At 35.5% G+C, this 15,964-nt stretch overlaps 1 long non-coding RNA gene across 2 annotated transcripts; it reads right to left on the bottom strand.

The window, feature by feature from the left end:
* Positions 1-8,869: 8,869 nt before the first annotated feature.
* Positions 8,870-10,846, bottom strand: LOC125660397 (uncharacterized). 2 transcript variants are annotated; one of them, XR_008798545.1, is made up of 3 exons: positions 10,678-10,846; positions 9,805-9,945; positions 8,870-9,676 (listed from the first exon to the last, which is right to left on the bottom strand). It is a non-coding gene; the product is annotated as an uncharacterized LOC125660397 (long non-coding RNA). The 2 variants fall into 2 exon arrangements; XR_007364317.2 differs by having other exon boundaries at positions 8,870-9,140.
* Between the last annotated feature and the right edge of the window lie 5,118 nt (positions 10,847-15,964).

The following is a 15,964-nucleotide window of genomic DNA, read 5'->3' as shown; positions in this document are numbered from 1 at the left end:
TCCAACAATATATCCAAGTTTCATTTGATTCAAACAAGAGGTACTGTGAGCAATGCTCACTAAGAATACCCCCCGCTTACCCCAATCCCCCAAAGGGTGTTGTTAATAGGTATAAATTACCTCTTTCCTGAGTGTAAAAATATGGTATGCCTTTGTAGAAGAAAATGGAAGATATAGTTTAAACCTATAATTTTGACCTTGAGATCAAAGGTCAAGGTCATAAAGAGGTAATGAATGTACATGATTATGATTAAATATTGTTTAACGTCCCTCTCGAGAATATTTCACTCATATGGAGACGTCACCACTGCCGGTGAAGGGCTGCAAAATTTAGGTCTATGCTCGGCCCTTATGGCCTTTGAGCAGGGATGGATCTTTATCGTGCCACACAGCTGTGACACAGGACCTCGGTTTTTGCAGTCTCATCCGAAGGACCGCCCTATTTAGTCGCCTTCTACGACAAGCAAGGGGTACTGGGGACCTATTCTAACCCGGATCCCCACGGGACATGACACATAGTCTCAAGGTGATAGACCCATGTCTTATGGTATGACTGTCAAAACTTATGATCAATTTTGACCTTGAGGTCAAAGTTCAAGGTCATATAGAGGTCATGAAGGTACCCGACACATCGTCTCATGGTGATGCACTCATGTGTCAAATATGGTATGCCTATGTCAAAGAATAAAGAAGTTATGGCCCGGATACGAATCCATTTTAAAAAACCTTTAATTTTGACCTTGAGCTCAAGGGTCAAGGTCATATATAGGTCATGAAGGTACTTGACACATCGTCTCATGGTGATCCACCTGTCTGCCAAATATGGTATGCCTATGTCAAAGAACAAAGAAGTTATGGCCCGAACACGAATCTGCACAGACAGACAGATAGACAGAGTGATTCCTATATACCCCCTGAACTTCGTTCGCGGGGGGGGGGGGGGTATAAATAAAAAATTTCGAGTTATCCTCCGGAAACCGAATTTTTTTTTGGAATTTTAAATCTATTTTCGGTCACTGTGACCTTGACCTTTATCCTATTTTCTCCAAAGTCAATAGGGCTCTTCCTTACCTTGTACATAACAATATCTTTAAGTATCATTTGATTCGGATTTAAATTTTCATCCGTAATTTAAATTTTCATCCGGAAACCAAATTTTCAATAGGGGTCTTCCTTACCTGGTACCCAACAATATATCAAAGATTGTAAACTTTTCGCGTTATCATCCGGAAACCAATTGTTGACGCCCGCCCGCCCGCCCGCATCACCAAACCAATAGCCGAGTTCAACTTCGTTGCAACTCGGCTAAAAAGTACAAGAGGCCTCTGCTGGTGGACTGTTAGTCCCCGAGGGTCTCTACAGCCCAGTAGCTAAGTACTTTGTTACTAGCTTGAAAATACGGATGTACATGTATATTTAATTGCTGTTATAAAATTTAGAAATTCATTTCAAAATTAAGGATTATCTCCCTCATGCATAGCTCTTATCCTTGGACGAATTTGGCTCCACTTTTTTGGCACGCTGTTTTTGGCTATATTTAGCTCTAAAACTTCATAGTTATTTCGGATTTCAAACATTTCGGTTGAGCATCACTGAAGAGACATTATTTGTCGAAATGCGCATCTGGTGCATCAAAATTGGTACCGTATAAGTTTTACATGTATAAGAGAAATATTAAATTCCCGCATTGGATATATTAAAACAAAAATGTGTACAATCTATCCTTCTGTGTTTAGTAAACCAGAAGTGATAAAAGAATTAGATAGGTTATACGAGGAAAATGTTTTGGTTCCAGCTGACAAAACTTGTAACAACATTGTCTTTGTTTGTAAGTCTCATTACTACAACTGTATTTTAAACGAACTTGGCATTACTTCCATTTTTGGTAATAGTACTTATACACATGTACTCAAATATTCCTATCTACTGATCAATCATTCAAAAAATACTTTGATAAACGCCACTCTGATTCCACGCACAAGTACTCTGAAGTTAAAATAAAAATATGCTGGAGTTTCTCATTGACAATATCTTCGTGGTCTTTCGTGATCAGATCTTCCAAAAATCTGTTGGAATGCCCATGGGCCTACATTGTGCTCCTTTGTCAGCTGACTTGTTAGCCGAGTTGCAACGAAGTTGAACTCGGCTATTGGTTTGGCGATGCGGGCGGGCGGGTGGGCGGTTGGGCGTCAACAATTCTTCTTTTTTTTTATAGTCCTATGAAGCAGAATTTGTTAAACAACTTCTACGTGAGAAGAAAAAATCTCTTGTGGCCTTAAATTCGACATTTAGATATATCGACGACATATTATCTTTTAACACTAGTACTTTTCATTCATATGTTGATTCGATATATCCCAGTGAACTCGAAATAAAAGACACCACAAAATCGTCCACTTCTGCTTCATACTTAAATATTTTATTGAAAGTAGATATTAACTGCAAACTAACAACTCCACTTTATCACAAACGGGATGATTTCAGCTTCTCCATCGTCAACTTTCATATTTATGTGGCAGTATTCCATTATCACATGCATATGGTGTTTACATGTATATCTCTCAATTGATTCGATACGCAAGAGTTTGTTCTATATATGGTCAGTTTTTAAATCGAACCAGGCTACTGACAAACAAATGCTGATTTCGCAAATTTTATGATCGTTATAACGATATAGTTTGCTAATTAAGGTCTCCCGTAACAACGGAAGACCTTCTACTGATTGTGCTGGTTAAGAATATTCTTAATACGTATACGGTGTGACCGTTGGACCGAGCGAAGAATGTAATGGTCATTGGAGTGTCCCAAGTGGTAATCATAATTCCGTTAAGTACGATAGATTATGATTCATTTAAAAAAATATATTTTGAATGAAATTTTCATTGCGCTAAACACGCAGTAACATCTCAGTATTAAAGGGGTTTATATGGGGACAACAGTTTTACGGGATCCGCCTATTCATTGAACGCGGGAAATAAAACGCAAGACGACGTAAACAGTGCATCGTGACGTCACATTTTGCCTCGACTTTTTCGTTTTCAAAGCAAACAATCATAAACAACAATAATACATTCCGTATGCAATGAAAAGGCGGTTAAAACTAAACAAAATTAACCAATGGATTCAAAATTGTGGGGGAAAAAAGTAACCGTAATTTTATCGTATATTCTTATTCAATCTCTCACCAGAGGGCGTATTACGCTGCGCTACAACACCTCTGTCAACGTCTAAATGTCAAGATTCTTGGCAAAACTTACCTATAGCTATAGCATCATGGATAATAATTTTATAAGTTTAAGTTTTATACTTTAAATCTTAAAGTAGGTTCACAAAAACAACGAATTCCATGAATATACTAGTATTATTGAATGAATGAATATTTATATAAACCTTCTAATTCGCTCAGGTGTCTCATATTTACCATCTTCTGATTTTTAAAAATTCAGAGAAATGTTTGATTTGCTCAGATATTATCATTACAGTTCGATATGCTAAGTAAGTTTTTGTACATTTTGATATAACTTTTTAGACGTTGACAGAGGTAATAGTGGAGCGTAGCGGGAACGATAACTCTGGGTAGAGATTGATTCTTATTCAAAGAAACTCATGAACTCGTTCATCTATTTAGTCGTATTACGGTTTTATATGTATTTATTTGCTAAAACCTGTTACAATGATAATTATACTATTCATTTCGAACAAACTGAGTGTTTAAATTACGAATTGCACGTCAGAGTCTTCTATTATTGGCATTCAAAATAAAACACGAATAACTGTTGAAGCAGGTAATGAAAAAATAAATGGCGGCGCCCATATGGATCACGAAAATTTCAGCGAACGTATATAGAGATTATCTCTTTTTCTTTTGCTGATTTTGACTTTTTTCTTTTACATACGTGTTACCTTTAGAGCCTTGCTTCGCGGACGGGCCTTCGGCCCGTCCGAGCTTCGCTCGGTATTATTCTTTTCCCCCCTTTTTCCTAGACGCTAACTTTGAAGCTTCATATCTCGCTCATTTCTGCATGGATTTTTGCTCAAATTTTCAGGGATTATAAACTTTACAGAACAATTTTAAAATCATGTACTACATTTCAGAAATTCCCTTCTGTTCACGAGTTATTCCCCTTTGAATGAAATTTTAGGGGCTTTGGTTTCCAGACAGTGGCTCCGAGACTGTATAAGCTTGAGCAGAAAATGCATTGAAAATGAAAAGTAGGAGCATTGTAGTTGTGCACATCGTTTTTTGTTTTTTGATTACAGCGTTCGAAATGGTGGTTGACAGGCTTCAAAAATTAGGACGCCTAAAGGAGCGAAAAATTACACATATTTAGGGCTTTCCACCTTTCTGTGGAAAGTCCTATTGTTATTGTTCTGTTTATTATTATTAATATGTATACGGTGTGACCGTTGGACCGAGTGAAGCATGTAATGGTCATTGGAGTGTCCCAAGTGGTAATCATAATTCCGTTAAGTACGGTAGATTATGATTCATTTAAATATATATATTTTTAATGAAATTTTTCTTGCGCTAAAAACCCAGTAAGATCTCAATATTCAAGGGGTTTTTATGGGGAGAACAGTTTTACAGGATCCGCCTATTCATTAAACGCGGGAAATAAAACGCAAGGCGACGTCAACTGTGCATTGTGACGTCACATTTAGCCTCGACTTTTTTCTCTTTTTCAAAGCAAACAATTATAAACAACAATAATACATTCCGTATGCAATGAAAAGGGCCGTTATAAAAGTAAACAAAATTAACCAATAAATTCAAAATGGTAAAAAAGTAACCGTAATTTTATCGTATATTCTTATTCAAAGAAACTCATGAACTCGTTCATCTATTTAGTCGTATTACGGTGTTATATGTAATTATTTTCTAAAACCTGTTATAATGATAATTATACTATTCATTTTGAACAAATTGGGTGTTTAAATTACGAATTGCACATCAGAGTCTTCTATTACTGGCATTCAAAATAAAACACGAATAACTGTTGAAGCAGGTAATGAAAAAGTAAATGGCGGCGCCCATATGGATCACGAAAATTTCAGTGAACGTATATAGAGATTATCTCTTTTTCTTTTGCTGAATTTGACTTTTTTCTTTTACATACGTGTTACCTTTAGAGCCTTGCTTCGCGGACGGGCCTTCGACCCGTCCGAGCTTCGCTCGGTAATATGTATACGGTGTGACCGTTGGACCGAGCGAAGAATGTAATGGTCATTGGAGTGTCCCAAGTAGTAATCATAATTCCTTTAAGTACGGTAGATTATGATTCATTTAAAAATATATATTTTGAATGAAATTTTCCTTACGCTAAACACCCAGTAACATCTAAGTATTAAAGGGGTTTATATGGGGACAATAGTTTTACGGAATCCGCCTATTCATTGAACGCGGGAAATAAAACGCAAGGCGACGTAAACTGTGCATCGTGACGTCACATTTAGCCTCGATTTTTTTTCTCTTTTTCAAAGCAAACAATTATAAACAACAATAATACATTCCGTATGCAATGAAAAAGGCCGATAAAACTAAACAAAATTAACCAATGAATTCAAAATAGTAAGAAAGTAACCGTAATTTTATCGTATATTCTTATTCAAAGAAACTCATGAACTCGTTCATCTATTTAGTCGTATTACGGTTTTATATGTATTTATGTACTAAAACCTGTTACAATGATAATTATACTATTCACTGTGAACAAACTGAGTGTTTAATTTAGAATTGCACGTCAGAGTCTTCTATTATTGGCATTCAAAATAAAACACGAATAACTGTTGAAGCGGGTAATGAAAAAATAAATGGCGGCGCCCATATGGATCACGAAAATTTCAGTGAACGTATATAGAGATTATCTCTTTTTCTTTTGCTAATTTTGACTTTTTTCTTTTACATACGTGTTACCTTTAGAGCCTTGCTTCGCGGACGGGCCTTCGGCCCGTCCGAGCTTCACTCGGTATTATTATTATTATTAGGGCTTTCCACCTTTCTGTGGAAAGTCCTATTGTTATTGTTCTGTTTATTATTGTTATTAATATGTTTTACGGCGTGACCGTGTTTGAGGACGAAGCAAACAAATTTTGGCATTGGTATCTATATCCAAAACAGAACAAAAACAACCCGAAGTTAGCACGAGGACGGAGCTGTATCAAAACATCCTAATTATTGGATATTTGATCCGCCTATATATTGAACGCGGGAAATATAACGCAATCGATGTAAACAGTACATTGTGACGTCATATTCAGCGTCGTTATTTAGCAAATTTACAAACAGCGTTTGAACCACAACAACAGATATGGCGTTAATGGTGGAGTGATTATATATGATTAAGAAAATAAGATTTACATGCTTTTACGAATTTTATGTAACATCTCAGAACGACGTGAACTAGGGTAGACGAGATTCAAAATGGAGAAATACATGTCCACGCGATAGTATTCGAATCGACGCCATTAGTACCAAAAGTTTCAAGTTCCATAGGTATGGTTTAGTTTTTCATTGTTTTCCTATATTTTCCTTTTAAACATGTATATACGTGTTACCTATAGGGAGAGCTCCGCTCTCACGGCCCTTCGGGCCGTGAGAGGGCTTCGCCCTCTATAATAACTAATATGATTACGGTGTGACCGTTGGAGCGAGCGCAGCATATCTGAATACATTTTCAAAAAAATTATATTGAAAACAAGGAAAACTGATCTGGTTCACTGTCAATACGTAGGATTACTGTCTTCCTCTTCTCGCCAATGTAGGAACCAGTTTTGCGGGAAATGCAACGAGCGTGTTGTGACGTAGCATGGTAGTTGTGACGTGACTGTTTACATTTCTTTAGACAATATTTTAAAAAGAAAAAGAAAGGGGGAAGAATATGATTTTCATCATTTCCTTTCAAATAAGAAAGGTTTGTAATACTTCAAAGATTTTTTTTAATTATTATTTTACGAATCGAACCATCCGCCATTTTGTACGGGGGACTTCTGGGATTGGCGTCAAAAAAAATTCTTGTTAGAGGTTGAGATTTAGCTCCGATTATTTCCCGCGCTCTAGTCATTAGAGCTCGCAGTACGAGCCAGCGGCCAATCTCTAAAGCTTACAAAAAGCGTGAAACGATTACATGAATCGAGAGAGGGACGAGATAGACAGGGAATTAACATATTTCAGAGAAATTATTGGACCCCCCCCAAAAAAACAAAATTATGAAGGGGGGGGGGGGTTAGTAATATCCATACTTCAGGTGCCTGTGGAAAAAATGAATACAAAAATACAAGTACTGATACTATACTAAAGTTTTTTTTACCGCTAACTTCAGCTGTTCCTATACAAAGATTCATTGGGTGTTTTCATTTCCATCCCAATACAACATACACTATTTATTCTATTATTTTGTATTTTACAGATGGAAAGAACTCAGCACAAATGTGAATATAAAGGATGCGACAAAGTTTACCATCAATTAAAAGGGGAAACGGAATTCAACATAGCTTTATTGACATCGGTCACTTACTTGTTTTGCTTTTGTTGTTTTTGTTTGGTATTTAACATTAAAGAGATATTACTTGAGTATGGTCTCTGGTTATACCTACTTCCGTTCAGATTTATCAGCATTTTACAATCTGAGAGTTGTTCCTTCTTAAGCTCTCTTCTAAAACATTTCAAAGCAAATATTACAGTAGGTAACATACATGTAACAGTATGGTCTATTGTGAATTAGGAAGATTACCTTTATGTGTTAAGAGAAAATTAAAACTTTTTAAATATTGGATAAAGCTAAAGAACACAGACAACTGTATTTTAAAGGCTTGTTACGAAGATATGTCCACTTATAATAATAATTGGTCAACTAATATTAAAGAAGAACTGTCAAATCTAGGCTTAAATTACTTATGGAACCACAGAAGGAATCAAGATATTTATAGAATTATTGAGCACAGAATAATAGTTATGTACAGGCAAAAAATTATGTGTAGTTTTGAAAATTCACCAAAGTGTATGCTGTATAGGCATCTTGTTGACAATTTTTGTATACAGTATTATTTAACAAAACCATTAGACACGTACAGTAAGCAACTTAAAAGATGAATTTCATTTCATTCTAAGATGTCCTTTATATAACGAAATAAGAAAAAGATATATTAAACAATTCTACTATGTAAAATCAAGTGTATATAAACTTATAAAATTACTGAGTGTAAATAACGTTTCAGAACTGAGTAATTTAGGTAAATATCTTAAATATGTCACAAAATTACGTAAGGAAAGTGTTGCTAATTAGCACAATAGACTATATTATATATCTACTTAATGTACTTTTTGTTAATCAGTATTATAATGTATGAATATATGCATGCATATGATTGCATGTTAAACAAGATCACTTTGGAATGTTATTTAAGTTTATGCACTCTCCATATACAATGTACTGTATGTTGTTATATTTTAAAACTGTATTGTATGTAATTAAGTCCAATGAGCCGCATGGCTCACGGAAATAAAGAAACATGAAACAGGTAAGACACTTCACTTTGTATACACGGATGTTTCGAGTGATGCTTGTGTCAACATAATGTTTTACGGGCTGTTATTTCTTTGCATAGAAAAAACCGGTATCAAATTGCAGGTACCTTTCTTAATAGCAGTTTAGAGAGAGAACGTTTGCTTTGTTTTATAGCAATGTTTTATAATTTTTCACAAAGAAGTGGGTTTTGTAGGACATCTACTCTCACAGCTATCTTAACGAATCTGATTTAGAGGAACAGCAATTCTGGAAGAACTCTGCCACGTTTGGTTAATTTTCATTCAGTGGTTCTCATGTGGAATTTAGTTAGCGGACAAAAGACGCCAAATGGTGACAACAATTAATTTGATATTATTGGTCAGATGAGGAGTATCCGAATGTCCATTTTTATTAGTTTAGTAATTATTCTACCACGCTCAAAATTAACTAGTATTTTTATTACACATTAGATTCTGACATGTAATCAAAGTTTAGTCCAAGTCTCTGCGGCTGCAACAGTTTAGAGTCATTTATTCTGTACCCATCATGTTGCCTGATGGGTTGTTCTCTGGCATGTCGATTTGGTGCATTCGGTAAATATATTTTTTTTGGAGGCGATCTCTGTCTAAATGGTCCCTGTGAAGTAGAGAAAACGTTATCATAATCACAAGACCATATCATGATAGCTTCCATGCTTATAAATTCATCCTAAAGAGTAAATTGACACAAGATCGACACCTACATGTATATAGTGTATCATCCCCCCCCCCCCCCCCCCCCCCCAGTAATCTGACTATGGCCTATGGCCCCTTAACCATTTTACTAGGAAATCAATAGATTTCTATATCCTAATATGAACTAAGTCTTATAGATTTTAACATTTGGTGTTCAGAATTTGAAGTAAAGTACTAGACCAGAAAATGCAAAGTAACAACATATTCTGTGCAACATCATGTAGCGATTGGTGGACCGTTCTTGGCACACTGATTTTGGCTGCGGATAACTCCGTTTGCCTGATCGGGATGTGGGGCTCACGGCGAGTGTAGCCGATTGACGGGGAATGCTTACTCCTAATCCCACCTCTGGTGTGTCCAGGGGTCCGTGTTTGCCCAACTCTCTATTTTGTATTGCTTATAGGAGTTATGAGATTGGTCACTGTTCGTTATCTTCACCTTTCATCAAGAAAGCAAAGCATTACCTAAGTATTTGACAATTAAACGTCATGCATAAGTATTCGACATTTACATAATCCGTTATAATTTTCTATATGTATAGTCATAAATAAGTTGCTTTTACACACCTTAGAATAATACACTCTATCTTCTTCAATTCTCTGCACCTACTATACATACAGTTGACATACTATCTGGGTTTAGCCTTGATTGCCACGTCTTTGGTTCCGGATAAGCAGCATCTTTATTCAGTATTGGTGAATACGTTCCTGAATAAATATACATATACGAGTACAATGCATGCACATTGAAGAAAAATATCTAAAGCTTATACATTTTTTTGCATGGGAAAGAGTAGAGGTGAATTCGCAAATCGAAAACGGTATCAATCTTTTTTTCCCCTAACACGACTAATATTTTTCAAATACCTTCGTTACAAATACAAAAAAATTAATTTCAATAAATCCTAAGTCATGCATTTATGGTTATTGCAGATCTAGAATCGTACATACTAATCTAAATTACGTCACGTAATACAAACTCATTCAGGTGCGTAATACTACTGTATCTATCAGCGGGGTGTGTATTAACCAAATTTTCCTCTAAATCATAACCAATCCATTAAATCATAACTTATCCCCTAAAGCATTACCTGACCCGTTTGGATAGAAATTTTGGCAAAATACAAACCAACATAAAAAAAGTAGAATATTTTAATTTTAACTTGCACAAATCGTCCCTAGAGTGGTCAACTTATTTCGACTGGTTAGCTGATTGAGCCGATATTGACCCTGACAATCGAGAGTTGTGAGAAATTTTCAAAATTCAACCTCCTTCTGCTCTCGGAAAATCATCTCGTGTCGTCTTGTCGCTTTTGAATTAGATATGGGTAATTATGGTTATTTCGTGTACTTTAATCATTTCTACAGCTGACTACATTCCCCGATTTTCGTAAACAAAGGTTAAATTATCATAAACAAGAAAAACTCAGATCTACCTACCTGTCGAAGCGGAGTGTTGTTCTCTTTTAACTCATAACCGGAAACACTCCAAACGAATTTTCTTGCATAACCGATACATTATGATTTAGGACAAAGGTAGACAAGGAACTGGTAATTTTGTCTAAATTACAGATTCCTGAGATTATAGATACTTGAACGTAGAACATACATGAATGGGACAAGCTATTTTTTTTTTAACGTTGATAGATTAGTGTTCTGTGGTAATTTGAATAATGACGCACGTAGTTAAGTTTCCTGAAACATAAAAAAAATATATATAAAAAGAGACAAAGATGGGAGAGAAATAATTATTCATGATTCGAATTTCCTCTGTTAATTACACCCAGGCGCATAGAATAGAATAGAATAGAATATGATTTATTTCCAAATTAGGGCCCTCTCGGGCATACAGCATACATGATTGTTAACATTTCAATGTGCAATGACGATAAAAAGAAAAACAAAACAAGAGTAAAATCTGCACTATTAGTATGAGCAATGTTCATACATGAGACGTTTGAACATGATAATACTTATTTGCATTATATGTAAGTACCACCGTGTATCCTAATGCAAAACAGTCAGAAATACACAAAGGGGAAAATATATATATATATATATATATATATATATATATATATATATATATATTAAACTGCTGTACTAGACACCTCATTAACACTACAAATCCTGCATCTACATAACAAATCTCACAGGTCAGATGTAAACTGCTGTAAGATTATCATTACTTTCTTTGACATACACACAGGTCAGAAGTAAACTGCTGTGTGAAGCCAAACTATGCTGGGTAGCTATTTGTTATAGGGTCACATTTATGTCTAGTCACATTGTTTGTTTTATACTCCTATTTAAACTGTGCCTGCTGGCTCCTGGTTGACATGCAATAACACGAGGCAGATGTATATATGTGTTGTCATTTGATGTATTTTGATAACTAGTCATCTCGGAATCGCTAGAGTACTCTGCCCCTTTTTGGTTGACTACCCATGCTTGGCTAGTCCACTTTGGTTGGCGTTGTTCTGGGTTTTTCTTTGTTTGCTTGCGAACGTTTGTTTGCTTTTTGTGGGCATTTTGTTTTTGAACGCCAACTTTTGGGTTGTATTGTATATATGTTTTTACACTTTGTTCTCTGTTTTTAAATCTTACAGTATTTTGTTTTATATCAGGGGAGATCATTAGGCAACTTTCAGTAGCAACAATGTATGATATATTTATGGGTGATCTCCCCTTTTTACAGTGTCATTGTTATTTCTACATTAATTTGTTTTTATATCAGGGGAGATCACTACACAATTTTAAGTAGTACCAATGTATATCATTCTGGGTGATCTCCCCTTTTTACATTGTCATCACAATAAATGACAATTCACACAAGTAATGTTGTCTGTCTTACTGTTGGGGTCAGAGCAACAAGTTTCTGTGATCATTGAACGGGTATTACACACACACACACACACACACACACACACATATATATATATATATATATATAGATGTCTATATATATACATGTACATAACAACTCTACATGTAATAATAGTAAAGGTAGTATAAGTACATATGATTAACTCCACTGTAATGCAAAAGATACCACGGGACGGTGCATTGGTACTAGATCAACATGTCATGTTTATATAAAAAAATGAATGAATGAGTGAGGAAGATATTTGTACAGGCATCTGAAGTATGGACACTACTACCCCCCCCCCCCCCTTCTGATTGTTTTCTACCGCGATAAATTCTCCGAAATGTGTGGATTCTTTGTCGATCCCATCCTTATTTCGATTTATATAACCGTTTCACGCTTTTTGTAAGCTTTAGAGATTGGCCTTCTATCGGTATAATAGAATACAATTTGTTATACCAATAGAAGGCTAAGCCAATCTCTAAAGCTTACAAAAAGCGTGAAACGATTATATAAATCGAAATTGGGATCTGATAGACAAGGAATCCACATATTTCAGAGAAATTATCGCCGCAAAAAAAAAAAAAAAAAAATCAGAAAAGGGGGGATGAGTGTTGGTAGCAGTGTCGATACTTCAGGTGCCTGTGGATATTTCGTCAAATACTAAAATGGGTGGTTTGTTCCCAGTTAGTTTTTCCCTCCCCTCCCCCTTTTTGAAATTACCGGCCGGCTACGGGTCTGGTTTTAAAAACACTCGATAATCAATACCAGTAATTGCATTATAATTGGTAAGTGAGAAAGTTTCCCAGTTTACTTTCGGAAGGTCGGTGGTCTCTTCCCAAGTACATTGTATTTGGGTTCTCTCTTCCACCAATAAAAAAAAATGGGCACCACCACATAACTGAAAAATTGTTGAGTGTGGCGGAAAACATCAATCAATCATACATGTCGTTCACAGGTGCTTGGTCCCCCCCCCCCCCTTTCCGTCGAATAAGCTACATGAGTTGAGTCATAAGTATGTTTGTTGAACATTTTTTAATGAATATCAACAATATCTGCATACCCATAAAGTCCATAATAAATGAAAATAAGCCCTTTTTATAAATTTATACCCTCACTGGGTATTAAGGGTATTCAATAAAAAGTCTTATTTTGAGTTATTTTAGCCTTTTGGGGTAGGCAAGAAATTGTGACATTAAATCAACTCAAGTAGGCTATTCGGGTGATTGTGGCAGGGGGAGGGCGGGGGGGGGGGGGTGAACCCGTGTCATTGTTAACTCAAACATATACAGTTATCTTCATGTTAGCTGCAGAACTGTAGCTCTCTGCAAAAATAATACAAAAGGATCAGAAACAAGTTCAAATAACTGACGAGTTCTTCTCCTTAAAAATATAACAATATAATATTGTAGAAAATTAATGTACAAAAAATATAAATTGAACATCAATTGAATCTTTTGGTTTCATGAATAAACGACTGAACATAAGAAAAAATACACTTGTTTAACTCAGAAGATAAGGCATTATTACTCCAAAGTAGAAGGTGGACATCGATTATAACTAGATCATTTAACCTCAGCAAGCTATCCATTAATTTATATCTAGCATTTGAATATTTACTGCAAATAAAGAAGAAATGATAAGTGTCTTCTTTCATACCACAAGAACATAACGGAGAATCAACAATATTGCGTCTATATAGATCGTAATTAAAAACACAGGTGTGTCTAAGTTTGGTATGAATTATATTCAGAAAACGAGTACCATAGGACAAATATGCCGGTGGTTTGGGATTGTTGATATTTTTGGAGCTAACACTCTTACGAAATTGCTTAACTGAAGTAGCTTGTCTTGATTCTATATCAAGTGAATTCCATTTTGATAAAGCATCAGGTACAAATGATTTCTTATAAAGTTCAAGTCGACATTTTGGTATTTTATAATTGTCTCCATAACGGAGATTATACTTGGATGTATTATTTATTTTTCTTGGGATCTTTTCTTGTAGATATTCAGGAACATCATTATTATGAACTCTGAACATGGTAACTAATTTAGCGGTTGTTTGTCTAAAAGACAGAGGCTCTAAGCCAGTTTCTAAATATGCTAATATAGGAAGGCCAGTAATTATTCGCGCTGCACATACAGTAGTTGGACTTTTTCTAACAAATCACTATCATATGCATTACAACCATCCCAAACCACTGAGGCATATTCTAAAGCTGGTCTAATAAAAGTAGTGTACATTTTTAATAGAGTGTTTCTTCCTAAAAAAAGAAGAAGTAAATTTTAGCTTTTTAAGAAGTCTTAAATTTTTGTAAGCCTTACTTGTTATTGTATTTATATAACATGACCGACCCAAATCACGTGAAATGAACAACCCTAAAGGTTTGTGCACTGGCACATATTCCAACTGACAATTTTGAAAAAAATGATTTAGGAGGATCAATATCCTTATTCAATGTAAAAAATACAGCTTTTGATTTAGAGGGGTTAAATTTTAATAACCATTGTTTAGACCATTCATCTAGAACACGAAGATCATGATTCAACGTAAATTCAATTTCATGTAAGTCCTTAGATGCATATTGAATGGAGTTATCATCAGCAAATACTCTACAAAAAGACAGCATATTTACAGCAACATCATTAACATAAATTAAAAACAATAGTGGTCCAAGAATAGAACCTTGGGGTACCCCTGCATTTACACTTGCACTTGAAGACAAATGGTCCATATTTGATCGACATTTACAAATTTTGTCATACCCTTTTACCCATGTGAAAAATACATTATAAGGAAAGTGACTGGAATTAAAATAATGTCTGTTTCCCTTAAATGTCGTTTGTATATTTAACAAGTTGAATTCTTTAAATAGAAAATTGAAAGAACGTGTAATTCCCCTTAGTCATACCGCAGGTATTAAGGAATCACACTGGTACATGTAATTGTGCAATCAAAGTCAAGATGATTAAATTTAGTTTCACATATTTAAAAGAATTTTTCTTACATGCGCGATTTTCAATCTAATTAGAATTAGGTCTTCCATCTGCTTCCCGATTTTCGATGAACCGGGGAACGGATGGAAGATCTTATTTTAATTAGATTGATTTCCTTTTATTCTTTTTTCTCAATTTTTGCATCCCGATTAAGCAATTCTGGGTAATAGTCCGACAAGACCCAGAATTAGATGAATGAATAAGCAAGCTATTTAAAGTTGTTCATGCCATAGATTTGAAGTAAACTGTTCATTCATCTAACTTCATTTTACGATGATAGATTGATTGTATCTTGCTTAACGTCTCACTCGAGAATTTTTCACTCATATGGAGACGTCACCAAGACCGGTGAAGGGCTTCAAATTTAGGCTTATGTTCGGCGCTTACAGTGCAGTGAGGGTAGCGTGCCACACCTACTGTGACACGGGTCATCCGTTTTTAAGGACCCGTGACATTCACATCTGATGCCGAGCGTGCGTCGCGGCCCCGGGCCTTCCGCATGCGGGGCGAACGCTCTAACCTCTCGGCCACCGCGGCGGTGATAGAATAATGCTCAAATTTTCATTTGATTATAATGAAAGCATTTGCGCAGACCTATCCTTCTTATAGACCTATGGTAGTCATATTTCCATATTTAGTAAATATCATGGATAATTCACTAGCATTACGACAATAATTTTGATTAGGAAAAAAATCACACACTATTTATGAAATGTTGGACGTTTTATAAATATCGGTAATGATGAAAAATTTGGGTACTCAACAATAATGGATGTCGGCACATCAATAATTGGGGGCGGGGGGGGGGGGGGGGGGGGGCATTAAAGGGTCTGATTCACGATTTCCCCCAAAAGTTTGTTT

This window comes from Ostrea edulis, chromosome 9 (assembly GCF_947568905.1).
Source record: "Ostrea edulis chromosome 9, xbOstEdul1.1, whole genome shotgun sequence".
Taxonomy (NCBI): Eukaryota; Metazoa; Mollusca; class Bivalvia; order Ostreida; family Ostreidae; genus Ostrea; species Ostrea edulis.
Note: the sequence above shows the minus strand (reverse complement) of the source record. Positions and strands in the feature narration are given on the sequence as shown.